Here is a 17,569-nt window from a genome sequence, read left to right as displayed (position 1 = left end):
CAATGCTGATTCCTGATGCTGGCCTTGAACCTCCATGAGTTCTTCAAACTTCTTATTTCTCCGGTTTAACTAGAAACTCAAGAAATATAGGTGTCTCTCAAGAAAAAACATTGTGTATTTGATGTGAAATCTAAAGAGAATTACAAGCTAGAAGAGAATGGGACAAGTATCGAACACTGAGAAGATTATTCCCCATGAAAACTCTCTTTCAGTAATTGTCAGTAAGTGTTTGCCGGTGAAAATTATTGCCAAATGTTTTAACAGCAGTAGAGGGGAGAAGGTAATTCCCATCTTTGTGTTACATAATGGGAAATAGTACTAAGCTATCAAATAGGATTGCACAAGCTGCACCATTGCTGGGTTGGAATTTAGCAGTGTGATATTCCTTTCTGCAATATGTTGACTATAATATTCTTCCATTCCTGACATCTAAACACAGAAACAAAGATTCCATGCCATAACTCCATTTTTCCCTGTTGTCGTTAAGTTTAAGGTTCAAAAAAGAGTGTACATATTTGTATACCACTTCTTTTTATTCCTAAAAAGGATACCTATCTTACTAATAATATAGCTGAAATGATAAAATAGTAGCATTATACAAGAACACCCAATCAGTTTAGTAGTAAGTAAATTATAAATTATAACAAATAATTGATTATATAGTAAAGGTATACTTATGATGGCTAAATTGAATGATAAGCATTATGCAAATTAAAGTATTGAATTATGACAACTAATATATGAATATATGAATAGACTATCACAAAGTATATTTCACTTTGCACCATTATTTCTCCATATGTCCTGTACAGATATCAGGATTAAGAGATTGCATTGAGTAAATATTATGATAACACTTTAAAAAAACTTTCTGAAAATTATGGTTATGGATTTTAGTAAACAATATCAAAGTACCCAAGTCAGATTTTTTTTCTTCTGTCAATATGTTTGATACTTGGATACTCTCTGGACAAGTCGCTTTAGTTTTCTTGGCAAGTTTTTCAGAAGTGGTTTGCCATTGCAAGCTTGAGGATTGAGGGAAAGTGATTAATCCAAAATGGCCCAGATGGCTTTGTGCCTAAAGTGGGATTAGAACTTGTGGTGTCCCAGTTTGTAGTCTTTCACCTTAACTAAAATTGGCTCTCACTTGATGGATAGAAAATGATAGATGTTTATTTTTACTGCTATTTAGATTTCACAACTTCTTTGTTGGCATTGGGACTTGTATTATATAGTATTTGAATGAAAAATAATAGTTTATCAAGATTATAGCATTTAATTAATGGTCACCAAATTCTGCCAACGTTGCATTTATTGAAATCAGAATATATACCATCTTTCATTTAGGAAACTAAGATACAGTGTTTGAAATATGGTTATATTTAAGATTTGAACTAATACTAGGTAACTCTAGAGGCATCTATTCTTTCTAAGGAAAGAGGCTGAAACATGATTTATTCATTCAATAGTTATTTCTAATATGTTTAATTAGATATTTGACAGATTAATTGGATACATTTGGGAAATTCCCTGATAATCATGCAGGTTGCTTCACTTGGGACCTAGATGGTCTCTGGCATAAGGTGATTTAGAGATCTTAAGACAAAGTTGCTCCTCCAAGAACGTTTTCCAACTGCAAAGGCTCCTTGGTTTATTCTTTAGCTTTGGGAAATGAAACAGATAAAAATATACCTAGAGCATTGATAGCATATGACCACTTGAATGTAACTGAGACATGCCCAGGTTCATGCTTATACAGTGATGTCTGTTAGATCCATATCCCACCAGGCTCTTTCAGGTGGATAGGAGGAGGGGAATGTTTGGATTCATTGAATGCCTCTCTAGAGGAAGGAGGTTTAGCACTTAACAATAGCACTTAGATTTGTATACTACTTCACAGTGCCTTACAGGCCTCTCTAAGTAGTTTACAGAGTCAGCATATTGCCCCAACAATCTAGGTCTTCATTTTACTGACCTCAGATGGATAGAACACTGAATCAATCTTGAGCCAGTCAGAATCAAACTTCCAGCAGTCAGAACTGTGCCACCACAGCTCTTCTATGGTTTGAAAGAAGCAGTATTTCAAGGGTCTTCAAACTTGGCAAGTTTAATACTTGTGGACTTCAACTCCCAGAATTCCTGAGCTAACAGGACCGGAGGAGGAATTCTGGGAGTTAAAGTCCACAAGTCTTGAAGCTGTCAAGTTTGAAGACCCCTGCAGTATTTGATTCTTTTGAATATTCACCTGTACTGCATAACATCCTCCCTATCCCCAACATTTTCTTTCATTTCCTATTGTGACTTCTCGGCAGCATTAAACAACCCGCCAACCTTTCATCTAACACTGAAGAAAATGGGGACGGTTTTCCCTTTTTAAATATGCTCAGATGTAGAAGCTATTATGTACTTTTACAGTAAACTTAATTTCAGTGGTGCTAAGTGAAGCAGCTGGACTGCCTTTTTATTGGTCTACTGTTGTACAGAGTTCAGAAACTTGGGACTAGGCATCAAATTTTTTTTTACAAATTCAGTACTTTAAAATATGTAGCTTCTGAAAAATCAAATTACAAAGCAAAAGTTTAAAATGAGGCATGAAATATAAAAGCATCAGCCAATTAGACGTACTTGCTAAAATTAAGATATTATAGAATATGTATTATTTCATTTTTCTTTGTAAATATATATTGTTTAATATTTATTATATTTATTAAATGTGTGTAATGCCAATGACTTTGGGTGGGTTCCAGACTTGAAATTCTAGACCTAGAAAACCTAGAACTACGCCGCCTTCGATCCGATCTAAGTATAGTATATAAAATCATACATTGCAATGTCCTACCTGTCAATGAATACTTCAGCTTCAACCATAACAATACAAGAGCATACAATAGATACAAACTCAAAGTTAACCGCACCAAACTTGATTGCAGGAAATCTGACTTCAGCAACAGAGTGGTCAATGTCTGGAATACTCTACCTGACTCTGTGGTTTCTTCCCCAAACCCCAAAAACTTTAACCTTAGACTGTCCACTATTGACTTTACCCCTTTCCTAAGAGGTCTGTAGGGGGCGTGCATAAGTGCACCAACGTGCCTACCGTCCCTGTCCTATTGTTTCTTTTATTTTTCTTATATGTATCCATTTCATGTACTCATAACTATGTTTATACTTATACCTATTATCTTGTAAGTGATTGACAAATCAAATAAATAAATAAATAAATAAAATAAATCATATTCAGATCCTTACAAATTCATCGCTGATTCGTTGTGGCTCTGAATTTCAAGCAGCAGTAAAATATATTTTACAGCCTAATATATTATGTTAATTTGTTATTCATAATTACTGCATACCAACCAAAGCTATCTATTCTTCTCCAGCATAATCCCTTTTTGTAAAATACAATAATGTGGTGCCTGCATTTCTAAAATGAAAGAAAAAAGCATAGAGTAAAAGAGATTAGAATAGTTTCCATTTTCCTTCCAACAAAAGTATCACGTATTGAATACAGTGTACTTTTACAATATTCATCTTGCAACAATAATTAGTGCCATATAAATCATCTCTAATTATTTAACCAGGTTTAATAAACTATCACAGCATTTAACATTTTTGAATCTTATTTTAAAATTCATGTTTTATTTTAACGTAAGTTATAATATTAAAAACAAAAAATGTAAAGCTGATTCTCTAATATTTTCTAAATAAGAATGGATGTCAAGGAAGAAAAATAAAGCTTTGTTTAGTATACAGATAAAAATATAAGAGTAGATATTAGGACTGAATGTTGAAAGTAATTCAAATGAAGAGCATTGGACCTCCTACATTAGCTCACTATTTCTCTGAAAGTTATCGGGTCTGATTTTTTTTTTTAGACTTCAAAACAAGATGCTGAATCCTTGATGCAGCAACCTAAATTTTCTTCTAAAATTATCTTGAGGAAGTATCTCAAAAGACCACTTATATCCAAATAGCTGGGAAATCTGAAAATAAATTTAGCAGTGTCCTTGTGTTTGCCATTGGAATAGTTATGTTTAACAAGGTGGGGGCAGGATTTATAGTGAAAGTTGCCAAATTATAAAAATATCAGTCCTCTAAGGAAGTTCAGCTCTTGAAGAAAGTTTTAGACATGCTACTTAGATATGGGCACACATTATTCATGCATATGTTGAATGAAGTCAGGACTGTTTCCAAATTTTCACCTTCAGTATTTGAATTATGTTGTTTTTCTGGATTTTCCTATAAGAAAGTGTAGTATTATAAACATATGGCTTGTTGTTTATTTGTTAAATTTATTTGCCACCTATCTCACCATGAGGATGGTCTAGGAAGTTTACAACAATAAAAAGATAAAGATAAAAAGAGTGTAAACAATAGTGTACAATATTTCTACAATAGTTCATTTCTTTTCTTTGGGTAAATGACAGTTTTGAGACAACAGCATTCTTTGATCATTAGGCACAGATTAAATTTTCATTTTCAGGGCTCTGCCTTTCAAATATTTATTTATTTAATTTATGTGGCACCCATCTCACTATCAAAGTGAAATATGACAGGAATGCTGATAAATATACTACCTTTCCATTGCAACAACAGAAAAATTCCTATAGACCTATCTCATATATGATTTATAAGTGGCTTAATGACAAAGATTATTTCATAATGGGAACTCCATTTTTGATGCAAAAGAGCCAAGACTAGACAACTGGATAGTCTGTTATACTTCTGAGTGCTAACGTTGATGATTCAAGCAAGCAAGTGATCACCAACCATGCATCACCTTCTTTGATTGGTTTATTCCTTCAGAGAGAATATCTTGCAGTTCTGCCATGGCAACTAGCTAACTGAACATTTTGAAACTTTTAAAGTGATGCATCGTTCTCTTAAAGACTATTGTTGGATAAAATTAAAACAAATGTCAAGAACTATGCTTTCCTGTACCATACTTATTGCCATGACGGATCTCCCACTGGGTTAGACTATGCGAGTTTGACACGCCTGGGTTAGACTATTCCAGTCAAACTTGCATTGTCATGTGACATCACAATTTTTCCTCCTTCACTAAACCTGGCATGGTCATTGTCATGAGCTACGATTCAGATTCAGAATCTGACTTCAACTTCAACATTACTCCAGGTGAGCCTCTGGATTGTCAGTCTCAGGAATCATCCAGCCATGATAAATCACAAGTATCTCCTGATCAGTTGGAGCATATATTGGATGATGAGGGATGACCCCCAAGCTCCAGTTCTCAATGCATAAAGCACTGAGCATAGCAACACTATCAATGAGATTCCTGGCTAGGCAAAGGCAAGACCTGAATAATTTCAGCACCTGATAGATTGATGCAGCCACTTTCCTTTCAGACTTCATTGAAATCAACCATTTGGAATGCCAGCATGTGACTATTATTCCTTCTCTTGCTCTGTTTCCTTGCTCTTAACTCCTTGACTATTGGACTGGTTTACTACCAGACTCAGCTCTGATTCCTGGAATATATTTGAACCATTTGTTTGCTACTTGAACTTCAAATGAAATTATTCAGGCAAGAACCTCAAATTATGATCATGCCTACTGTTATCTGCCTGGCTGTAGTAAATAATTGTTTAGCAACTCTCCCCCCGCCCCTGCCTCTGTGTTTGCAACCTGAATTAGAGTAGTCAAGACCTCTCATTTCAAAAGCTCATCTCAAGTTTTTCATGTCTTGCTCAAACATTTCATTGGATGATGGGTTCACCTATCCTTTGCATATCAAGTACAGTCAAATGGAGGAATGGAAAGAAAAGTGATATTGTAGAATAATATATTTTATATAAATTAGCAGCAAGGAAATTGGTCTGATTATTTACTTATTGGTGAATTAATTTATAATAAGTCAGTTGAATTTAAGAAAAACAGTAGGATTGCAATATATACAACTGTCCAGAGTCGAGTTGTTATTATGGCTGGTCACACAGTTAGCCAGATGTTTAAAACTGGATTTGGCATTTTATCCACCTATCAAATCCTTCCAAGATCTGGGGTAGGGAAATGTTGATGTTTGATGATATTAGAAGTATCATTGCAAGATGTAAACTGTTCCAAGTAAAGCTTCTACAATTGACCAATGGTGATTTTGTCACTGCCAATGGTGTTCATATACTTCTCCAGATGTTTGGGATTGCACTGAAGATGCCTATTACAATTGGTATTACTTTTGCTTTCTTTTTCATTTACAAATTTCCTTTTCATCACTTTTTTCCTGGACATTACATGTATAGCATTAGTTTCAGTTCTACTCTTTATCATACTAATACAGGGGTGGGCAAACTACGGCCCGCGGGCCACATCCGGCCCGTTGGTCTTTTTAATCCGGCCCGCCGAAGATTGGTACAGAATTAAGGTTTGATGTGAATGATTGAATGATTGCATTCATTTGATTTTGACTTGTAATGACAGGCATTTCGACACCAGGTGGCGGCCCGTCTGTCCAATTTTAAAAGTCAATGAGGCCCCCAAGCCAAAATGTTTGCCCGCCCCTGTACTAATATCATTTTCATTCAGATCTTTAAAATATTCCTTCCGATGTTTCCTAGTTTCAGTTTAATCCAACATCTTTGCCTACTTTTATTTTTGAATATTATCCACTTTGCTGGAAGCTATTAGTTCAGCCCTTTTTACTCATTTCCATTTTCTTTTAGTTACTCTCAAAATCCGTCTGCATTTTTCATTCCTCTTTTATTCTTAACTCTTCTTTTTATGTCTCCCAGATAAGTTTGTTTGTTTGTTTGTTTTTGGCTTTCCCTGTATATACAAGACAATATTTTTTATCTCATCTTGTTTTTTGAAGCATTATTTTCTTATATACATGTTATTTCATCCACATCTTTATTTTATTATTCCACCGAATATTCCTTTTCATACTTCCCATTAATGTAACTTCTATGACACCTCTTTCCTTCTATGACTCTTTTTAGTAAGTACCATTCTTAAGACAATAAAATTATCCATTCCATATTCATCATCCTTGTATCATTCATTAAATTTCTCAGTCTTTCATTGAGCAAATCAGCCATTCCATCACTGATAATAAAACAGAATTATATTAATTTCTTTGCCATGGTTACATATGGATAGTCTGATCTTTAAATCACATATCTGAAACAAGCAGACCTTTTTCCAGATGAAAACTTATTCATTGTTAGATTTCTCAATGTCCTTCTCACTTTTTCTGTATCCCTAAGTTTATTACCTTCCCACTTTTTAATTGTTTGCTCCTCTCACAATCTAAGTCACAATATTTCATCACTAGGCAGGCTAGATTTCTGATACCTACCATGGTTCCAGTCAATTTAATCTGAAATAATGTTTAATAATGCAGAGAAAATTAAGATTATCAGCCTTAGTTGAATACATAAGCATAATAACATAATAACAGCCAGTTTTGGCACATTATGGCTCTGCAAGTAATGCGGCCTATCCTCAATTTTCTACAGACAGCTGTAGGTTCTTCTAGGCAAAGTAGGATATCTAATCTAGAGACTGCTTTGCCATTCTACATGTTGCCCACTTCCTACTGTGTCGGGCTGAGATAAGAATTCAGGTTGAATCAATTGCATAATCATGCTTGTGCTTATTTACATGAATGGAGTATTATGTTCTTTGCTATATCTCTCATGTAATATCCTTAAGAATGACTTTATTATTAATGTGCCAATGCATACATGGTAGTGACTAACTTGTTTCAGAATTTATGCCTTGAGAGCAAGCCAATTCCAAGGTACATACTACATAAATTCTTGCCTTTTCCAATTTCTTAGAATAAGTGGTATATATCAAAGCTGCTTCTGTTCCTTTCTAGGATTGTGTTAACATCATGGGATGTTTCCCTTTGTAGTTATCTTGTTTCCTTAACCAGTTGCAAAGCTATTGCTGCATTTTAGTCTTTTTCTAGTGTATGTACATGCTTTGTTGGGGTGCAACACACAAGTGAGTCACTGTAATCTGCTAACTTTGGACATCGACTATCATTTGGACCCCCTCATTTTTTTTATTTTCTTAAGATTATTGTTGTCCTGACACCATCAGTGAGAATGTTTCTTCGGTGTAGTAACACACACTTAGGACAGGACATATTTATTTCCAATATAACACTATAACTGTATTTATTTAGTAAGTCTATTTTAGGTGGGAAAGTTCAGATCTTCTATTTTCAGCAATGTAGTGAAGAGTGTTTTAAGGAAAAATTACAACAGCTCAAACAGACTGCAATGCTGAAACTATCACAGCTACTGAGAAAAAAATGTATGTATCTTTATCAGTACATTAATGAAATTCAATCAGCATGCAAAGCAAAAAGCAGACCATTTTCACCTAGTGACTTTTTGCAAAAAAAATAAAAACTTATGTTAAGCTCTTAGTTTTTGAAGTGACATGAAAGGCGATGCCTTAGTTTATCTCTTACCTTCAGAGCAAGCTTACTGATTGTTTACTCTTATCACTTCAAGCCAGAAACTTGAAAAGATTGCTCGGCACTTCAGCAGCACACACTATTAAATTCCTGATTTGACAGGAGGTGGAGATTTGTTATTTCCATTTAAACTGCTTTCATTTCAAAATGCAATCCCATTTAAACTTAAAGGTTTTGATTGAAGCCTGAGGATCAAAGGGAAAGAAGGAAAAGAATGTTATATTTAACTTGAATTGGTAGCTATAAATAACAGTTACATTTAATTGCTTTTTCTTTACCTTGTACTCAGACCAAGTGGGATTAGCTGTCTTCTTCTGTGTTCATAATAGGACTTTATATGTTTCAATCTATCATCATGGTCATGATCCAAAAGAAGGGAGTATATGTATCTCAGGGATGAATTGTAGATCATTGGGGCTCTCTGAACTTTCTCACTCACTTGCAGATGTTTCATAACCCAGCTAAGTAATCTTTTCAATACTGATTAGTCATGATTGTTCAAAAAAAAACTTTTAATAATAACAAACCCAATTCCTTAGTCAAGGAGGATAGCAATGGTATTGTCAGGGTTCTGGAGATTGCCCTAATTAAATCATGAGCTTCGAGCCAAGCTTCAAAAGAATCCAAAAGATTTATTAGGAGCAACATGTTGGCATTGACCTATATGAAGCCAACTCTGCCACATGTAATTTACAGTCACCTGTGACCCTATTTCCCCCCTCCCTTCTGGGTGTATCATAAATCAGATTCTCCAATGAAGCACAGTTCACAGCTGGGTGTCATCAATCACAACTCTCTGGTGCCTAGACTACAATCTTTGTAAGATAAGCATGGAATGTACTTCTGTTTTTAATTGCTGTACTGATTCTTCAGTTTCCCCCCCACCTCCTGCTTATGGCAACTCGGAAACAGGCATAGAAATGCTTTATGAGTTGACAGGTATATTATTTCAAATAATAAATGTATTATTGTTACTTTAAAAATTTGAGGAAAAGATCATGTGTGACATAGTTGCATTTTTTTGGCAGCAAATGTGTAACTATTACAATAAAAAAAAAACCCTTCCTTTTTACAACCCTATAGTTCCTATTCGGGGTAGAGCCGGGGTGATTGGATGAATCTGAGTGTTCACTAGTTGATTGCCCTTCCTGATGCCTATATTGAGTTCACAGGATTTTTTTTTCTTTCCACCCTAAGAGAAAAATGGGCCCACCCTGGAAACAGCAAAAGACTGGCCTGTGGTGCCTCTGCCAACAAAAATGGAGCTCGGGGAGGCCATGCACGGCCTCCTACAACCCTCTTGCCAATAAAAATGAAAAGATAATAAAAAAACAGATCTGCCAACATCCAGAAACAAGTAAAGTAAAAACTAGCAGTCAGCACAGGTTTGTTAAGAACAGATCATGCCAAACCAATCTTATTTCATTTTTCAACATAGTGACTAAATTAGTAGACCAGCAAAATACTGTGGACATAATATATTTAGATTTCAGCAAGGCCTTTGACAAAGCAGACCACAATCTACTTCTTAGTAAGCTAGAAAAAAGTGGAATAGATAGCACCATCACTAGATAAACTCGCAACTGGCTGGCAAACCGTACTCAATGAGTAGTCCTTAATGGATCTAAGTCTACATGGAGGGAAGTAAGCAGTGGGGTGCCACAAGTTTCTGTCTTAGGCCCAGTACTCTTCAATATCTTCATTAATGAGGGAGTAGAAGGGGAACTTACCAAATTTGCAGATGATACTAAGCTGGCAGGAATAGCTAAGACCCAAGAAGATAGGCTCAAGATCCAGGTGGATCTTGACAGACTAGAACACTGGGACATATCTAATAAAATGAAATTCAGTGTAGAGAAAAGTAAAGTCCTACACTTAGGCAAGAAAAACCAAAAGTATACATGTAGACTGGGTGAAATCAGGCTCAATAGCAGTAACTGTGAGAGGGATCTTGGAGTCTTAGTGGACAACCAACTAAGTATGAGCCAGCAGTGTGCAGCAGCAGCCAAAAAAGCTAATGCAATCCTAAGTTGTATTAATAGATACAATCAGGATCAAGGAAGGTACTAATACCACTCTATAAAGCCTTAGTAAGACCACACCTAGAGTACTGCATCCAGTTTTGTTCACCACATTGCAAAAAAGATGTTGAGACTCTAGAAAAAGCATAGAGAAGAGCAACCAGGATGATTAGGGGACTGGAGACTAAAACATATGAAGAATGGTTACAGGAACTGGGCTTGGCTAGTCTAGTAAAGAGAAGGACCAGGGGAGACATGATAGCAGTCTTCCAATATTTGAGGGGCTGCCACAGAGAGGAAAGGGTCAAGATATTTTCTAAAGCACCTGTAGGCCAGAACAGGAATAATGGATGGAAACTGAACAAGGAGAGATTTAACCTGGAAATAAGAGAAACTTTCTGACCGTGATAACAATCAATCAATGGAACAGCTTGCCCTCGGAAGTTGTGGGAGTGCCATCACTTGAGACTTTCAAGAAGAGATTGGACTGCAATCTGTCAGAAATGATGTAGGATTTCCTGCTTGGGCAGGGGGTTGGACTAGATGACCTACAAGGTCCCTTCCAATTCTGACTATCTGTTATCTGTTAAAAATGGAGCTCCATTTTCTCTGGCAGAGGGCTGCAGGAGGCCATTGCAGGTAAAATCAGAGCCCAAGCCACGTGTAGCCTCTTTGACCTCTGTTTTCACTGACAGAGACACCACGGGTCGGTCCTTTGCTTTTTCCAAGATGGGCCCGCAAACCAGATCTAAGCATCCCTCAGGCCAGATCTGGCCTGCGGACCTTGAGTTTGACCTTGCTGTGGGAAAGAGAATATAAATCTAACAATAAAAGAAATAAATGAAATAGGAGCATTTTTGAACTTTTTTTTCTTCATTCCATTTTCCTGAAAGTGTAGAATCTGCTTTTTGGGATCAGTGAGGAATTGATCTATCAGTTACTACAAGAATTAATGAAACAGCTTATCACCTGATCTGATGTACATCCAGCATAACATATTTGCTAGGCTATAAATGAAGGAAAATGGTTTCAGTAGAAGGGAAAGGATTATTCTGATTCAGCAATATGGATGTCTTGTGTGTTCCATCAACTGTTGGAAGAATGTGCCATTTGCAGTCCCAAAAATATGATTTAACAATGAATGGTTAAATAATTTAAATAATAGTGTATATCATAAATTTTATGTCATCCAAAATTTTATGTCACCCAAAATCCAAAATGTAGTTTTAATAAAGTTTCCTAAATTGAGCATTGGAGAATAAATTTGGAATACTGCGGAAGCATTATGCATGGTCATTTTTTTTTTGTTTGAAGTCCTTTCATTGCATTCAGAAATCAACATCTGCAGAGTTCCTTGCATATTACATTTGGTAACTTCAAGCAAATTAAAATGGAAAAACTGTTAGAAACTACTGCAGGACATAATATAGCAAGGAATAATATCAATAATTCACATAACATTTCAAATGCAGCCTTTCTCCTATCATATAAGCAGTGGTGGGATTCGATTTTGTTTTTTTACTACCGGTTCTGTGGGCATGGCTTGGTGGGTGTGGCAGGGGAAGGGTGCTGTAAAATCTCCAGTCAGAGGTGGTACTTGCCGGTTCTCCGAACTACTCAAAATTTCTGCTAATGGTTCTCCAGAACTGGTCAGAACCTGCTGAATACCACCTATGCATATAAGTGTTAATATTCAATAGGAAAACAGTTCATACTGGAAGTAGTATGTACACTCAAACTGGTAATAAACTGCATTAATCATTATCTATACTATTTACAGTTCCCAATTTATTATATATTAAAAATTATACCATGTATAGAGCATACAGTAATTGTTAAAAATATAGACTAGATATATGTCCAACAACTCTGAAATTTGCTCAGAACTATTCTTTTAAAAAATAAATAATGAGACACATATAAAAAGAAAGAAAATAAAGGACTCTCTTATTGCTTGCAAAGTAAACTACAGTATAAAACCACATGAAGAAAGAAATATTTATAAAGCCGACCATTTTTAAGATTGACTTGAAAGCCTCTGTCTTTAAATTTTCTTCCTTGTATATGGCTGCTCCAATTCAAATGATGGAGCAGGTATAATTTATATTAAACACATAATTAATATTAAAATTAGGTTTAGTTTCCTAAAGAGTTACACTGAGGCAAAAGCAAAGGTCAGCTCTTATGTTAATTCATTCTCTTTGCATGAGATTCTATAGGCTGCTGGGTCTCTGCTCTCATAAAAAAACCCAAGTGTGTAGGTACGTAGGTATTGAATGTAGGTATAGCCACCAATCTCATGCATGTGACTCTAGGAGGCAGACACAAGTCAAAAGAAACCAGAAAGAACCAAAGCAACCAAAACAAAACTATTAAAAACTATAAATAAAAAACAAATAAAAAACCCAGTGGAAGAATATTTTCAGAATCTTACTATACAACCATTTTGAAGGCTTCCTATTTCCATGGGACAGAACCAAATTAAAGGGCTTTCTGGAAGTTCAGTAGGGTCAGGTTCAGTGAGTAGTGTTGAAAACACTCACCTTTTGCTTGGAAGGTTAGAAGTTCAATCCTAGGTAGCAGTAGATTTTCTCTCCTAGGGCACAAGGGAAAAATATCTGCTGCGAACTCCATATGGCATCAGGAAGAACATCCAGCCAGTCAATGGTCAGCTTCATCAGTCATCCTGACTCTACCCCAAGTTAATAGATTACAGGGTTGTTAAAAAGTTTTTTTAGTAGGATCAGAGCCAGAGGTGGTATTCTGGAGAACCGGTTAGCAGAAATTTTGAGTAGTTCAAAAACTGGCAAATACCACCTCTGACTGCCCCTCTGTTTATTTTCTACCTCCTGAGTACCAGCTGATCAGCTGGGTCTTCTTTTGTTGCCCTGCACAGGAGAACAGAGCTGGAAAGCAGGTTAGTGGGATGGGGAGGGAATGGGATTTTACAGTATTTTTCCTCTGCCACACCCACAGAACTGGTAGTAAAAAAAATTGAATCCCACCACTGATCAGAGCCAATCTCACTTCCAGAGAAATGAGGATCCAAGAGGGTGCCACTGGCTTAATACCCCCCAGAGCAGGATATGCTCTATTGTATATTCTATGGGCAGAATTGTACCTGGGAATACTACCTAATAAGCTGCAGGGGTCTATTACCTATAGAGGAGTGCAATCTGTTAGAACCAGCTGTGTGGCCCACTAAAAGAGAAATGCTACAGTAGAAGGAAAAGTCTTATTGGACAGACTTGAATATGTTTGTAAGAGAGTCTTTTGTACTTTATTTGGAAAAAATAAAAATAAAAAAGGAATAATTTACAGAAACATCAATGAATCACTATTTTATTTACATATATTCAGAAGTGGTAATCAGCAGGTTCTGACCAGTTCTGGAGAACCGGTAGCAAAAATTTTGTGTAGTTCAGAGAACAGGCAAATACCACCTCTGACTGGAGATTTTACAGTATCCTTCCCCTGCTACGCCTACCAAGCCACACCCACAGAACTGGTAGTAAAAAAAAAATGAATCCCACCATTGCATACATTGGCATATTATGCAATACATTTGCTTACATTTCAGTCATTTTGCTTAAATATGAAAGAAAAAAAAGGCAAATGGAAAATTAACCCTATAGAAGCAGATCAGATATCTAAAGCAATCTATAAGCAGTCTCTTAAGTTCATATATGCACTTTGTGAATGAAAGAGTATGTTAATTGTTGCTGCTAGCCCTATTCTGAGCTGGGTTGAAGACTTGATGCCTTAGCTCTGCTTTGAGATCCTAGTTTGTGAAGAGTTTCCATTCCTTCTTATTCAGAAGAATGCTTGAGTGCCACTCAGATAAATTCTGAAAACAAAGCTATGCAGAATAACTGTGAATAATCCTATGAAGCGTGCTTAGCCAACAGAAAAACCAATTAAAGGGATACAGAAGATAACGGCCTTCAACTATCTGAAAAATCGTCACACAGAAGATGGAGCGGACTTATTCTTCATTTCCTCCTCACAGCAAAACCAGAGCCAGTCTGTGAAAACTACAGAAAGATTTCTGTTAGATTTCAAAAGGAACTCACCTGATTATATGAGCTCTCAGCCAGCAAAAGCAATAGCTACTCTTCCTCTCTAGAGGTCTTCAAAGAAAGACTTGGATGATTATTTGCATCCTGCTCAAAGAATTTGGATTAGGTGATTTCTGTGATTGTCCTCAACTTTGTGATTCTACCAACATTGTGAAGTAAACTCCAAATGCCAGTTTTTATTGAGGGTCACTTTGGTCTGTTCATTAAGATACCAGGCTAGAAGCCAAGAGACTGTGAGTTCTTGTCTCGCCTTAGGCATAAAAAACCAGCTGGATGACTTTGGGTGGGTCACACTTTCTTTCAGCCCAACTCGCCTGTCCCAACCCAGCTCACCTCACTGAATTGTTGTGGGCAAAATAGGAGGAAGGAATATGTGTGCATGTTTTCTGCCTTGAGTTATTTATAAAAATAATAAAGGCAGAAAATAAATAAAATTACAAATGAAGTTCACAAATTGAAAGTGTTATGTTCAGTTCTAAATGAGCTCAGAAGAACTGGTTCTTGTAAAATATGGTCACATGACTGCAGGATGCTACAAATGGCTATTAATGCAGGCATGATATGAGCACCTGAAGTTCCAGTCACATTTTGGAGGGAGCCCAAGTATCAAAACTTTGAATCCGGCTCATAAGTTTCCTTTTTCAAGTTGGATATAACTTTGAAGACTGCCTGTAAAGGTACAATTTTCAAGCCATTGCATTTGAATATTTTCCTTTCACAAAATCAAATATTTTCTATTTATTTGGAGGAATAAGAATATTAATTTATTAAATATTAATACAATATTCCTCTGCAAGAACAAATGTTTTCTTAATATGAAGAAAATGTTGACATTTTATTCTTTGTGCAAATTTTGTGACTTGTCTCTTTACTACTAGCCAAGGTACAAAAACTCACTCATACAATAATCAATCAGCCAACAGAAAAATTGAGAAATCTGGACTGCAAAATTCAAAATAAACACTAGGCACCAAAGAACTATATAAAAAGAGTCACCTTTCAGAGTGAGATGGATGGCATATAAATTTATTTAATAAATAACAAATATCTTATTCTCCAATTCTTTGCTGCCCATTAAATGTCTGTTAGGATCTAGTAACCTTAATCAATGGAATAGGAGCAGTCTGAGTAACAAAGTTGTCATAGAGATATGATGATGTGCTCCAGATTAATTTCTACTAGAAGGCAGATAAAAATGTTCCAAGTTTAGGACACAAAGTATTTGAAATGTTTAGAAATGTAAACTATAAACAAATAAATTTGGTATCACTTGGGCAATAAAGACCTAGTTTTCTGTGAATCTCAATATATGTAAAAATACGTGCTGCGTTCAGTCAAATTATTTTACTTTCCCAGATGGATTCTTGCCATGGGCATTGAAGATGTTACATGACAATTTTGTACTTTTTCTTTCTGGACCTGGCATGAATTCAGAGATTGAATTCTATCATGACAATTAGACTGTGGAATTTGGCTATTTACAAGATGTTGCACTTGGTCCTCTGAAAACCTTGGTGACTGAAGGTACCAAGTGGTGTTCATTATGAATTAACCACTTCTATTTTTAATGCCAATTTCCCAAAATTATGTATTTTTTATTAATAGTTATAGGACCAGCTAAATATAGTGTTTCCATCTTCATGGACTGCTCAAGCACTTGATTTCAAATCATGCATAACAATTCACTGCATATTTCTATTTTCCTTCTTTTAGCTTTCTCAAGTAGACCTAGCAATTACCTAAGAGTAGTGGTTAGCAGATAGCAAAATAAGGCAGGAAATAAAACTATATTTATGTCAGGCTTCCTACCAGGCTTAATTAAAATCAACTGTCAAAATTCTTAACTCTCTTACTCAGAAATTGGCAGATTTGACATAATATTCTCAGATGTAACTCTACCTGGATTCCATGAACCCACTAGTGAAAATGTACCCAGACTGTTTGCCTAGATTTCTGCTTTAGTTTTATTTATTTTTTCTTCCCTCCCACATGAATTCAAAGCTTTGATTGCCTGATGTGTTCTTGTCTTTCCAGCTTCATTTCTTAAATTTGTGATACCTAAGAACCTCTTCTGGAGTTTTTTGTGGTTTTTAGTGGCCTACTTGTTCATTTTTGCATGGTCTAACCTAGCCACACAATAGGTACCATGGCAAATCCTATATGCCAAAAATGGCATTTTGCAGTTATATATATTATTTTCTGGTTATAGCGATATATTGATATAAAAGAGAAATACCACATGTGAAGTTATTATTTTCCTCAATAGATGGCGCTAGAAAATTGTTCATTGGCTATTTCTGACATGTTTCTGATGTTATTCAGGGATATAACTCCCCCATTCCCTTGGCCTAGAAAGAAAACTCACATTGATTCTGCATAGCATTAGAAGCATCCACAATATTCGGCAGGGACAAATAAGTATCTTGTATGTCTAGTTGATATATTTTTCATGAGTACTGTATTGCATATCTGGGAAAAGGGAGATTACCTAAGACATGTTCAAATTTGGAAAAAGAATTTTTTACAAATATGAAATTGGGAAAACAGTGCATTTATAGAGACCATACAATTCATATAAATGTGTTCATTCTGATGTATGCTAATATACTGCATCTGCAGGTTTTATTCTTGCTTATAGTATATTATGTGTAAAATAGACATTTGACCATTTCCAGTTAACAAGAAATAGACTTTTCAATTTAATTTTTTTAATTGAGTTTGATAAGGCAGGGTGGAATCACATCTATATATTTACCAAGACAAATAATGTGTTTGTTTCAAAGTGTAATTGGCATTTCAGAAAGAAATATAATCTTCTCGTGTTCTAACTTTAGCAGCACTCACAAATTCCAGAATAATTTATTCAGATTACTGGATCAAAAAAAAATCAAAAGTTGAGTGGGATTGAAAATGAAATACTGGTAGTTCATCAATTCAGCTTAAATCACTTGTATTTTCATTTACTTTTTGACATAATAAAAATAATATGGAATTGAACTGTTAATTATTGAGTAGGCTAA

General features: G+C 35.5%; 1 long non-coding RNA gene across 1 annotated transcript in view; it reads left to right on the top strand.

The window, feature by feature from the left end:
* Window positions 1-17,569, top strand: part of LOC148132035 (uncharacterized) — a 39,524-nt gene that overhangs the window by 21,179 nt on the left and 776 nt on the right. The gene's annotated exons all lie outside the window — the stretch shown is intronic.

This window comes from Notechis scutatus, chromosome 2, assembly GCF_049901735.1.
Source record: "Notechis scutatus isolate UNSWTSFEM ecotype Mainland chromosome 2, rNotScu1.2, whole genome shotgun sequence".
Classification (NCBI taxonomy): Eukaryota; Metazoa; Chordata; class Lepidosauria; order Squamata; family Elapidae; genus Notechis; species Notechis scutatus.
This window is presented reverse-complemented; position numbering and strand designations above follow the sequence as displayed.